The 13,470-nt window shown below is 36.6% G+C and overlaps 1 long non-coding RNA gene across 2 annotated transcripts in view; it reads right to left on the bottom strand.

Moving 5' to 3' along the window:
- The window catches only part of LOC121821759 (uncharacterized), a 31,939-nt gene extending 19,108 nt beyond the window's left edge, over positions 1-12,831 (bottom strand). Inside the window, exons 1-3 of one of the 2 annotated variants that reach the window (XR_013043599.1) lie at positions 12,660-12,831; positions 7,635-7,803; positions 6,012-6,067 (exon numbers count right to left, since the gene is read on the bottom strand). This is a non-coding gene — a long non-coding RNA (uncharacterized LOC121821759). Of the gene's footprint in view, positions 1-6,011; positions 6,068-7,634; positions 7,804-12,659 lie in introns of those variants that run through there. The other variant, XR_013043600.1, reaches the window with a different exon arrangement.
- Between the last annotated feature and the right edge of the window lie 639 nt (positions 12,832-13,470).

Below are 13,470 nucleotides of genomic sequence, written 5' to 3'. Positions count from 1 at the left end.
TCAGTCCTCAACCGTCTCAAATACAAAACAATAAAATAAAACAAGAACCAACAATCACCTTTAATTTGTGGGCCATATGAGAAGTGGCTGGTTGCCTTCAGCTCACAGGCCAAGCTGGAATACTTGTTAATATTTTTTCTTATTCTTACCAAGAAGTAAGGTTTCAATTCCTTCAAAGGCTATAAGAATCCTATATAGAATGATATAGTGCACAACCCTCAAAAGGCAAAGAAATATAAATTCTTGTGACATAATTTTAAAAGTTTCTTTTATTAACATATGTGTGCTATGTTTTACTCACTACTTATTAAAAATGGCAAATCAGATGCACATTTCTTTCTCTCTCATAAGTCATAAAGCTGTGACTTGCAGGCCAGCCAAAAGTAATTAGAGATTTGGATAGCATATGCAATGAATCCGTTTTAAAAGATCAAAATGTCAGAAAAAATCCAAGGCATTTGGAGTGTGGTTAAAGCTGCATTTCAAAACAATTTGAAAATATTTTGTTATTATTTCAGTAAGTATTTTCACAAACCACATCTTCTTTGCCCTGTACAACAACCCATTATGGAATCAACATGGTTTCTATGCAGCAGAAATATAACTAATCACCCAAAAAATGGATCTGACTGTCAGTCAAAAATAATCTAATATCGGCAACAACTAGCTCTTCAGAAATTCATCATCGAGCTTCTTGTTTAAATCTGTCCAGAGAATAGCCTAAAGAACATACTTTTTTTGATCTCATCAACTCTCTCTCTCTCTTTTCCTAGAAGGTTCTAATCCTATTATTAACAGAGCAGAGGCAGAACTGAGTATGGCAGTGCTCCATAGATGTGACTCACAGAATTGAGTGCTTCGAGTACAGCAGGCAAATTATATTAATAATAAAAATAGACTTGAGAGGGAGAGTATTTGGGACACAAGAGAATGAGAAGCTTTAGTAGTGTGCCTCCACTTGACATAGCACATGCTCTAGTAATTGCTCCTGCTTGAAAAACGTGAAGTGGCAGACTTTTCCTCTTCTCATTTACCAGAGTAGTGTACATAATGCCTTTTAATTTTCTTTTATTCCACTTGGATATACAGACTCTTTTTATTGTTTTCTGTTCTCATACAAAATCATGATTTTCAATGTAGTATATGCATTAATACATATTATATATTATGTATTCATGAGTACATATAATACATATATACTATGTATGTAGTATAAAATGTACATTTATATTTATATACTTTTGTTCAAGTGGGAAAAATTGAGGCTCAAATAATTTAACAAATATGAGTTTATATACCTAATAAAAATCAAATACAAACGTATTGATATAGGTATTGCCAAACTGGTATTAATTTCATGATGAGAAATTAGAATACAAAATCATTTTATAGCTTGCTTCCATGTTATTTCCATATTTACATTTTATGCAGGATAGTATAATAACAGTGGAAATGATATATATTAGCTATTCAGTGGGAAATTTTGTAAACATTTGATCCTTTATGTAGGAAAGTGTGTATTATTGTGTGCTCGAAAATGTCCAGCAATATATCAATGGGATGGTCTTTGAAAGAGCATGGTTCAGTAAGTCCTTTTCTCCAGCAAGCTGGGGGACCTAAGAGAAAGTTGAACAGTGTTAATCAAAAGAACCTTAGGTCTGGATGCTGATCCCATTAGAGCAGGTGATTAGCGCGGGTGGACCTTTCTCCAAGTTCAATGACTGTTGGTAATCTTTAAATAATCAGGCAGCTGTTAGGTACTAAGAAAATGTCAAGTAGAACACCTGGGTGTTGAACATTTATACATACTGTAGGCCACTTTTGATCTATCTGCCTAACATGCCACATGTCAGGGGCATCACATTGGTTTGGAGAAAAGCGTCTCATTAGAGCATGGCTCGTTTGCTTGGTGTCAAAAGGCACAAAGAAACCGGTGTCCTTAGATGCGGGGTAGTTATTTTCCTGTGCACTGAGTCTGCCAGTAGTTTTGAGTAGCCCGGGCCCTCTATTGTCTACACGTCTATAAACTCTTCTTTTCTTTCCTCTGCTTAAAAAGAACATCTCAAGGGCTTAGTTTTCCCAAGCAGAACAATACAAATTACAGTCTAATGGCCGAGGATGCCATTATATGACAGGGCAGCCTACAGTAGCAACTCCAAATTACGTGCAGGGTTCCTTGAGAAGTTAATGACGACTGGTTATGTGCTGTACACAGTAGAGATAAGGCAGCGTGCTTATTCCCAGGATGTTGTGCAGACAGAGGCATGTGGTCTGATTGCTTCCTCTAACCTCTGCTCAGCTGTCTCCCATACCATTGTACTACGGCTGCTGTAATTGGTTTGTGAAGGGCTTAGGGGAAAGGCCTCACAAGCAAGCTTATTTTCTCTCTTTCTTTCTTTTTTTAAAGAAGCCACCCAAGTTCTTAAGCTCCAGTGCCTTCCTAAAAATCAGCATACAGTTTGTAAGTGAAACAGGACAGAAAGTATAACAGAAAATGATACTTGATTTGTCTACCCAGGTCAGAGGGCAGCAAATATGATTTAAAAATAGGAAGTGAAGAATAAGGAACATCACATGTTAAATCAGGGACAGACACCTGCCTCTCTCTCTCTCTCTCTCTCTCTCTCTCTCTCTCTCTCTCTCTCTCTCTCTACACACACACACACACACACACACACACACACACACACACACACACACAGGGGAAGACTCATTTGGTTCTAACTCAGAGCCTTTAGGTATACAACCCATTCAGCTATACACATCTAAATGTATTTAAGAACTCTGTAGATAACTGTTTCCTTGTCCTTGTTTGGCCACACAACATGTTTGTTACTACAGTATTTTATATAATATAACATTATTCAAGCAAATACTAATTTTTAAGCTTTCTCAACAAGTTACAAACTTATTTGAACAGATATTTGTTAAGTATAATTCATGATTGGCCTCATATTTTTATTTAAAATTTCTACCCAATCTATAGATTAATATAACTTATTCAATAAAGTCACATCAAAGAAATACTACCCTCTGGTTCTCCTTAGTCTCATGAGCTGTTTTTTGAAATTAAAGAGAATGGGGTATTACGGTCAAATGGGATCTTGGAATTAATATGACTATTTATACCAATCCAAATGAATTAATAGGAAGTTACTGGTTATATGTTTAAGTTTGAAAGAATGAAGGTTCCCAGGTGACCACAGAAAAACAAATTTTGAGCAGTGATGATTTAAACTATAGTCCATTTATTTGGAGGAAAAATCTCAAAAAAGTAATCATAAAACCCGACTCCAATGTCTTTCCACATTTCTTCCTACCTCATTGTAAGTGGAACACAGACATTTAAAGGCACCATTTTTGTAGAGAACATGAGTAAAGAGCTGAAGCCTTAGTAAACTGGCTTGTGTGTCCTGAGAAAGGGCCCTTGGCATCATCACGTCTTCAGACAACAGCCTTGTCTGTTCACATACCAGTCAGAATCTACTCACTTACAGTGGCTTTATGAGGAGAATTGATGAGAATGTTTTGATTACAAAAGCAAACTGTGTAGACACAGTGTTGGCTGCTTACTGGTTCACTGGAGAAATGAATAAGATAAGCCATGTTTGTTTGTTTGTTTGTTTTGGTTTGTTTTGTTTTTTTGGTTTTCCGAGTCAGGGTTTCTCTGTATAGCTTTGCGCCTTTCCTGGAACTCACTCTGTAGCCCAGGCTGGCCTCGAACTCACAGAGATCCACCTGCCTCTGCCTCCCGAGTACTGGGATTAAAGGCGTGCGCCACCACCGCCCGGCTAAGATAAGCCATGTTTATAAAGAAGTTCTAAACCACTTAGTGAGATATCATTTGCATGATGAGATATCATTTCTTGCAAATTAAACCTTCTATCCTGTGGACCTGAATTGTTGACAACAACAAAGAGTAAACATAAACACTTCAGGATAAAAGGATCTTCCTGTGCTACTATTCTGGTAAAAGCAAGGCACATATGATACCTAATACAGCATTCATGATGAATGTTATAAATAAGAATGGAGAGCTCAGTACCATTATTTTAAATACTTACCAAATTATTTTTAGCTTTTAGAATTTTATTTCACATGCATGGGTGTTTTTCCTGCATGTATATCTATGTACCACATTCATGCCTGGTTGCCTTTGGAGACAAGAAGAGGCATCAGATCCCTAGGAACCTGACCTACTGATGCTGTGAGCTGACATGCAAGTTCCAGGAATAGAACCCAGGTCCTCTGGAAGAGCAGATAGTGCTCTTTCTTAATCATTGAGCCAGCTCTGCACCCTAATACAATTTAATCAAACCTTCATTTATTCTGCTACCCAGTGAGGTCTTTTAAATATAACATATTGGGATTTTGTTTTAAGCTAAAACTTTTATATAAACATTTCTCAAGTTAAATGTAGTCACTGCTTTGAAAGCAAACAGTGAACATAGTTTCTCAGCCAATAAACAAAAAGCCAGAAAGTTCATCATCAAATTGATGTTCATTCTGTACAATTCTGCCTTTAAGAAATGTAGGAATAGCCAGGCAGCAGTGGTGCACACCTTCAATCCCAGCACTCGAGATGCAGAGTCAGGCAGATCTCTGTGAGTTCCAGGCCAGCCTGGTCTACAGAGCAAGAGACCCAGCACAGGCACCAAAACTACAGGCAAATGCTGTCTTGAAAAAGAAAAGAAAGAAAGAAAAAAGAGGAAAATTGGGTCAGTTCTTGCCACCAAGGCTGAGGACTGACATGATAGGAGAGAACTGAATCCTGCAAATTGTCCTCTGATTGCTGTACCCTGTGGCCCCAGGGACCTATCCCCTAGTGCTGACCACGTGAGTGACATCAGATAAGCAATGGAAATGGTTTTCATTTTTCTGAGGATCACTGGGAATGATGGTTTCTAACAGGGTTATGCTTGAAATGAAGCACATCTGAAGTACATTACCATACTCTTCAATAATTTATGAACACTTGGTACATAAAGAGCAACAAGCTGCATTCTCCTCACTTTGATGAAGAATAAGTGGGAGTTAGTACACGTAAACTAGAGGCTATTGTTACTTTATGAGATATAAAATAATAGTTCGGGGAGGCAGGTAGCCATTCCATGAGACAGGAAGTATGCACCATCAGCTCCAATGACCCCCATGTCTTTCTTTTTTTTAATGCTGGACAATTGTCTCTGGCATTACACCAGAGTTGGTCTGTGTGACCAATGGACTGTGACAGAAGGAATGGCTTCTCTCTTCTGAAGAAAAAGACTTTTACGAGATCTTATATCTCTCATCTCCATCCTGCTCTGGCCATCTCCTCTTTTCTCTCTTCTTACCACCTTTCTTTGAACCATCAATTCCATTGATGGAGAAAATTAAGAGGCCCATGTAACCCACTTGATGAATAACTCACTTGACTCTTGCTAATAATCACTTGAGTTATCCAGCGGGACTTCAGATGTCATAGCACCTTGCTCGGTAACTTTACTATAGTACCATGAAAGACTTTAATCTAGATAGACCCAAATAATATATGTGTGTTCTTACTAATTTGAGGATTATATGATTTGAAGATTATATGATAATACTTACAAGCTGTTTTCTGCATGTGAAAATAGACCTTCCTTCTCAAAACGTTTTTTATTATTGCCTGCTATATCACATTCTATAGTTTTTATTTGCAGTTAAGAGCAATTCTGTCCCTTCAAAAATGGACAAAAGCTCTCAAGCAAGACTTCGAATGAAGTTTGGGAATCTTTTCTTAGAATGCAGCTGGGGCATAATTGCTAATATACAATTCAAGTGTTTGGAACCAGGAGCCTGTGTTGTTCTGCTTAAAAGAAAAGAAAGTTTGTCAGTAGGTTTTGAAATACAAATTGAAAGAAGAAAGTATGGATGGCAAATAAGTATATTATACTGGAGTTCAATATGAAAAACAAAATTAACATAAATGACTAAAGGTTAGATGGACTGTAAAGTCTTTTATAAGTTATAATAACATAATGTATACATACCTGATTAAATATTTCCATTTTCACATCCAAACTGAAACTTTTAATGCCATAGAATACTTGATAAGCATAAAAAATAGAGAAAAAATGTAGTTTCATCTCCCTAGGTCTCACAATTCTTATGTGGAATATTTCTATATTAATTTCTATCATATGTAAAAACTTACAAACCTTTAGATACATATTTGTGATGGACTACAATTCTACATTTCTAATACATTAAATAAAGTAACACTTTGAAGGAATATATATACTTAGAAGCTGCCATTATTAACATTTTATTAACTATCCAAGACTCAAAGTTCATGTGGTGGTTAGTGTGGACTTGAATGCTAATAGATTAGGACACATGGACACCATTTAGGTTTCATGTTTGCAAGGGCAGAGATAACAGACATGACTTCTAACAGACATGACTTCTAAGGGTATCAACTTTCTGAGCGTTCGACACTCTAGATGGGGGAGTTCAGTAAGTAATCTAGAAGAATTACAACTGAGATGGAATTTTCATGATTCCTACTTTCTACTGATTCCTCAAATTTTGATGAAGCCCCCTCTTTATCATCCTTTGTTATTCCATCAATTTTCTCTCTAATCTGGATTTCTTCTTAGGAACCCATGGAAAAAGATTGGGGTGGGTCGCCCAGTCATACAGCTCTTGCCTGTCAGTTGCACATGACTTGGGGACAAATTGCCATTACCATTAAAAAATTTTACACTAACACCACCCCCCATATACAATCCATAATTCTTCCAAGTGGAGGTTATAGTGCTGTAACATTTTGGAGTAAAAAAAAAAAAAAAAAAAAAAAAAAAAAAAAAAAAAAAACTTTAGTCCATGTGATCCCTTTGAAGAATGAACGCCATTCTTGGTTCTTTTTCACATTGACTCATTTTCCCTTGGGCACATTCTTGTGCCATAGTGTTCATGTGGAAATCAGAAGACAGCTTGCCTGTGGAGTTTCTAGCCACACTCATATAGACTTAATATTTAGTGCCTCTCCACATTAAAACACATTACTGGGGAGTACTGGCCCTCGTCTTCTTTTTGTTGTTGTTGTTGTTTTGTTTTGTTTTGTTTTTAGACAGGGTCTCTATGTAGCTCTATCTGTCCTGGAACTCATGATGTAGATCATTCTGGCCTGGAAATCACAGAGACACACCTGATTCTGTCCCCTGAGTGCTGGAATTAAAGGTGTGCACTACTATGTAGGACTTCCTTGTCATTTTATAATTCTTTCTGTAGAATTTTTTAAGCAACTCCATGTGGCTCCTTTTCTAATTCACATTTTTCTGTGGTTCATATGCTTTGAATGGACCCCCTAAAAAGTAGTAATGATGTTTTAAAAGATAGGGGAGTCTTATAAATAAATACTATTCAAATTCTCTACATATACATCTTGTCATAAACACAACTTAATGTTTATACAATGAACATATCTTATAATGAACATATATAAAATCAAGAAATGATGTCACATAGTCTTTGAAGTGCATCTTTGGCCTCATTCAGTCACTTCATCTCTTCAAAGGTCATCATTATGTTGACCTCTAAAACAGCAGGTTAAAATTACATCTTTTTTTTTTTTGTATCAAAAGAGTCAGTGTGAAGTGTTTAATAGTTACCGTCGTTTACTTAGTGTGCTATGATCCATTCATCTTTTAAGGCATGACAGCTTGTGTATTCTCTCTGGTTTCTGGGTTTCCATCGGACATACTGGACTTGGCTTAGTCATTTTTCTTGTTGACTGGTATTTGTCAAGTTTCCTCTTCTTCACTATTGTTACTCATAGTCCTAAAGATTTCAGAAAAAAATTGCATAAAATTGTCAATTTGAATTTTAACAGTTAACTTAATAAATTTTTTCATGTTTTAGGAAAAAAAAATTGAAGAAGAATATACAACATTGGCAGAAGCAAAGTTACCCGATATGAATCCTGGGAAATTTCACTTCCAAATTTAGTATTAGTAGTTTCCATTATAAATAAACTATTAGGGGCAGACTTTATAGTTGTATCATTTTAAAGTAAACTTCATTCTAAATTTGGAAACATTTGCATTTCACACTTTGCTAATAATAGCACTCCAGTTAACTTTATTTTTTGGGATAATAAAGACTATTTAACTTTTATAAGTCTCCTAAATTTAGGAAAGCCTTATAAATCTACCATATATGAAAGGCATAGATTAAGTACTTTGAAATTTCAGAGAAAAGGGTGGATTGGTTCTTTTCATTAAAATAGTTTTCCACATATGAAAACCCTTTTTCATTTCTACAGTTCATTTTCTGATTGAGTTTTAAGCCATCTTTGACCCTATAGCAAATGTTTCATTAGAATTCATTGTAACTTTATTAAGTATGAGTAGCTATATAAAATATATCCCGACTAAATCATGTGTGGCAGTTCCTGTGCCAATCTATTTTTCTAAAAATGTAACACCCTTACACTAATTTACTAGACTTCCATGAAACTATTTTCATATAGTTTCTATTCTAACTAGCGAATCATTTTTGCTCAAACTAACCACTCAATCTAAGTCTCAATCTTAAAGGATTATTTATAAGTATTTTTTCTAATATTCCAGGACAAATCTAGTGAGGGTAACTGTTATTGTGCATAAGGAGCGCATTGCTTGTCTTGACACCCTTCTCTCTTAGTCTGCCCATTGTTGGCCTTTGTCTCAGAAAGGACTGAGGCTGGTGAAAGCTTTATCAGTGCAGTTAGGTGCTCCCTGGAGATAATGTCTTTGAAATGAGCGCTGATAGCAAAGCAAACACCCCTCATTGCAATGCAGTCCTGTTTGCTGTCCCTTCACCTAGTAAATTTTTAGCCATAACCCACATAGGTGAAGGACGAGGCTCCATGCTATCTGCGGCCAGTGGGAAGTACATCAGTGAAGTCTGAGGTTTATAGAAGTCTTTCTGCAGAGTTGTTTTCTTTATTGTCTGCAGCAAATCAGCTTCCAGAACAAGGACAAACACTGACATACAGAGACCCACTTTGATCTTTTTACACACATGGAAAAGAGACAAGGGTGTGGAATACTTTACTAAAGGCAAGTTTGATAAGCCCTTGAAAGATGCAACTAATTAAGTGACCAATAGAAATATTTTTATAATTATTCATATTCTTGATAAGAGGCAGACTACAATCTTAGATACTTCAATTTTCCACATATTTTTGAAGAGTAGAGGAAGCCATTAGCTTTACTTGATTTATTTGCATCTAAAACAAAAGACATTTCTCACATGGAAATTTTCTTTTTTTTCCCTTTTCAGCTTAACCAGAAGGAGGAAGATGGTAGGGGAGCTGAAAAAATAAAATAAGTTATTTGCAAAAAATACACACATAGAAAACAATATTCCACTTTTCCTAAATGCTTGTGTATGATTTACTTAAGTTTAAGACAATTTGATGTGTATATTCTGGAATATATTAAATATGTACAGATTATCATATCTTGTTTTAATACTTCAGTCTTGGTATGTAAAACACAATTTACAAATGCAGTTTAACAAGTTTGAAGAGATGTGGATGGACCGAATAAACACAACAATAAAAGAAAATGGAGTTGCTTTTAAGTGAATAGCAGAGAAATAGAGTTGTTCAAAAATGATAAATGAAAGGGAATTAGAATAAGAAGCTATAAGAAGCCAACATATCTGTGGAAACTGAGTTTTTTTTTCCCTAATCAAACGTGCGTGGGTAGGCAATTAGAATAAATGAGTAACACTTATGGGGCACATTCTGGGCATAAAGAAACTTCCTAGGTACTTTTTTCTTCCAGCAAATATTTACTACACTCCTATCTTGTGTGGATACAGAGGAGCGCCAGAATGTGGTCACATTCTCTAATGGAGACAGTAAGTGTAAACAAGTGGGGAACTGATGGATACTAAGGATATGTGCTGGCTAACGAGAAAGGATGCCACTGGAGGTGGACCCGTGTGCCATTGGCAACAGGGCACACGTGAAGCTCTAAGGGAACAATTGAGCTGGGACCTAATGTAAAATGTAAAGATATGAAAGGGTATAATTTTTAAAAGGCATTGCAACTTACAAACAGGGATGGGGCACTTTAGGCACAGCTGACTGTGGTCAATTACACAGAATGCTAGTTCTTAACAATGTTGGCCCAGGGTTGAGCTTCGAATGAATGAATACATAACTAGGGAGATCTTTATATTAATAATAGTAACAGCTAATATATAATGAAGACTTGCCTTGTACCTCAATGTCCAACTTCTTGGACATTAAAAGACAACTATAATGTAATATAAAGTTTCAGGTGTTTATGATAGCTATCCCTGAGAGATTAATCTCAATCCAGCTAAACAGCATTAATGAATTCAGAATGTTTCTTCATCCTTTTTTCTACCATTTAGATGGTGATAGTAGCAGTTTGTCCCTCTTGGATGGTTCTGAGTGACAAATGATGCAGCAATAATTTACTCTCACTGAATATGCATGTGCTTTACTATGATTTCATTTAACCCTGATGTGACTGACACTCATTAGTCTAGGATAACATTGCATGCTTCTGAAACATGGAGGAAAGTAGAAGGCGTATCCTGAACTCCCATATAGTTAAATAAGCAAAGCATTTGGAACTACTGAGACATTCCAAAAACTGTTAGCTCCCATGAGAAACAATGACGATAAATACTGAACCCAGCAGGTACTGCCTTTTTGTCATAATTGCAACATACGTAGAACATGTTTTGGAATTAGAACCACGGTCTGTTCAGTTTCCAAACTTCATACCCGGTAGGTTCAAAAATGACAGTCTTCTGAATGAATAAATAAACTTCAGAATTTGTGCAGGTCCAGTCTTTGTTTTTAGCTGACTTTTCTCTTCCCTTCTCCTCTTGAGTCTGTCAATATAAATGTCTTGCCTTTGCACTTTCCTTTTTGCTGTTTCTGCTCCACTTCACCTTTGATTATTTTTTCCCCGACTACATGTTCCACTGAACAGCATTACAGCTGGGGATATCTCCTTTTCTCTTTAAAGGCTTTCCTTTCACTTCTTCCCTTGAGTGCTTTCTTTATATCATTTTAAGTATATCCTGCCACCAAGACGTCTTTACTGGGTGAGTTAAGCATCATTGCTTTTGATTATTTCCTCCACTCTGATTTCTTACCATCCTTAAAAAAAATACCTTGAATTTGTATATAGATTTCACAGCTTTTAAGAAATTGATTGCAACCAGTTTTAGTCACAGCATGGATCAAAAAGCAGTATTTGGTATGGTATTTTAAAAAGATTTATTTCTTGACTATAAATCCCTTAATTTTACTGCATTACTTCCACATTAATGCTTGTAAAGTGAATCGAAGGCTATTAGAATTTGTGTCTAAACAAGCATCCTTCAGGTCTTAAAGACAGAATCTAAATATTTAGCCACATAGATTATTTTCTATGCAATGTAATACTGTCTTAGTTTCCACAATTGTCCTAAAAAAGCATATTCTTTTGGTATACTACAATGCTATACGAAAGTTAAATCACTTTCTTCCTTAATATTTCGTTTAGGCTTGGTGTTAGAATCAAAACTGTAATCTTTTTTAAGTTCACTCATTTGGTCCACCATATTCATACATGGGTCTTGAACATATCCAGACAGAGCCATCCGTTCCCTTCAGCAGACTGAAGGTCTGCTTTATATTTCTCTTCTCTTTCCAGGCCAGAGAAAGGGCCCTAGTACCTCCCTTGATGGGAAATCAATTTCCTTCTTTGTACTGAGGCTTGTTTCCCTTGTTCTAAGATTACATCTAGTCTTCTTCCTCTTGCTGTCTGTGTTCCTAATGCATTACACGGTTCTGCTTGAAGGGATACTTCCTGTATCTGGGTGATTTTAATTAGTCTTTTGAAGTTTCTTTTGAAATCCTTCTCTTTCTCTTTTCATTAATTACAGCCTTCGATTCCCTTTATCTTGGCCTCAACATTAAATATTTTTCTACATTATTATTCCCTATGGAACTTAAATCCTTCTATCATAGTTTTGGCTTACTTATTGTCTTGTGTGTGTGGGGGGGGTGTTTGTGGTGTGTGTGTGTGTCTCATATGTGTCTGTGTTTACATGCATCAGTACATGATGTATAGGATTACAAATAGACAAGCGTACTTTCTTCCTATCAAGATACTCCATTTTCATCTTAAACATCAAGGGGAGAAGTCTAAACCACAATTTTTGCTGTGGGATTCCATCTAAGATATCTAGATTAGTAAAGAAGTGGCCTCCAAGCAAAGAGGAAAAGTCTGTTTTTGCAAGATGTGTAAAAGAATTGTCCTTTAAGCAAATGGTGTCTAAGCAAGTTTCACAAAGAAAGCACTTCAAAGAAAAAAAATGACTTTCCCAACCATAAATGAACAAATAAATACAAAATGTTTTAAAAACTGTGACTTCAATGGCAGCTGCATGTTAGGAACATGTGGGACATCAGAGGTGGATTCCTGTGTGGTTGGTATTCTTGCTACTGAAATACATGGTGCAATTCCAACATTAAGTGACAAGGAGCTTAGGCTCTGTATAGAAATCATGAAGATACCATGCTGATACTCAAATGATAAAGTTAGTCAACTATTGGGGGAAGTATTAAGGCAACTCCACGTAGTTAAAAGGGAGGTTTATTTTGTGGGGTAACTTACAAGTAAAGGGATAGGTTACAGGGTCCAGGAGAGATGAAGTGCAGTCCAGCAGTGTTGTCTGGAGAACTTTGCTTGATCTACAGCCAGTAGTCAGCATCCAGCATCCAGAAACCAAGAGAGCCAGCACATTCGGATCTCAGGTCTTAAGGATTCCTGTCTCGGCCCCACCTTGTAGATGTGACAGTTAACGGAAGCCTCAATGGGGGTTGTACTTCCAGGTCAAAGCTAGAACAGCTACCCACTACATCTTCCCCTTTTGTCTAAATAAGAAAGTTCTAACCTAATACAAAACTATATACAATAGGAATGATTATCAAATATTGTCCAGGAGGAATAAGGGATAATGACCTAGACAAGATGGAACTATAACCAACATGAACAATATCAAACAAGAGACACATGGACAGGAATTTTAAAAGATACAGGAAAGAAAAGACAGGGAAGTGAGGTTAAGTGTGGAAAGTGTGCCACAGCAGCCACAAAGGAGGCTGAGGGTGGAAGCCACCCAAGCCTTTGGAGTTTGTCCCACGTTGGGTGCCAGATATTGGTGGAAGTATTAAGGCAACTCCATGTAGTTAAAAAGGAGGTTTATTTTGTAATAATAACTTGAAAGTAAAGGGATAGGTTACAGGGTCTGGGAGAGGTGAAGTGCAGTCCAGCAGTGTTCTCTGGAAAACTCTGCTCAGTCTACCTCCAGCATCCAGGATCCAGGAACCAAGAGAGCCAGTGCATCCAGATCTTGGGTCCAAAGGTCTGCTGTTTCAGTCCCGCCTTGAAGGCGTGACAGTTTCTGGAAGCCTCAATGGGGTGG

The sequence above is a fragment of the Peromyscus maniculatus genome, chromosome 12 (assembly GCF_049852395.1).
Source record: "Peromyscus maniculatus bairdii isolate BWxNUB_F1_BW_parent chromosome 12, HU_Pman_BW_mat_3.1, whole genome shotgun sequence".
NCBI classification, from domain to species: Eukaryota; Metazoa; Chordata; class Mammalia; order Rodentia; family Cricetidae; genus Peromyscus; species Peromyscus maniculatus.
This window is presented reverse-complemented; position numbering and strand designations above follow the sequence as displayed.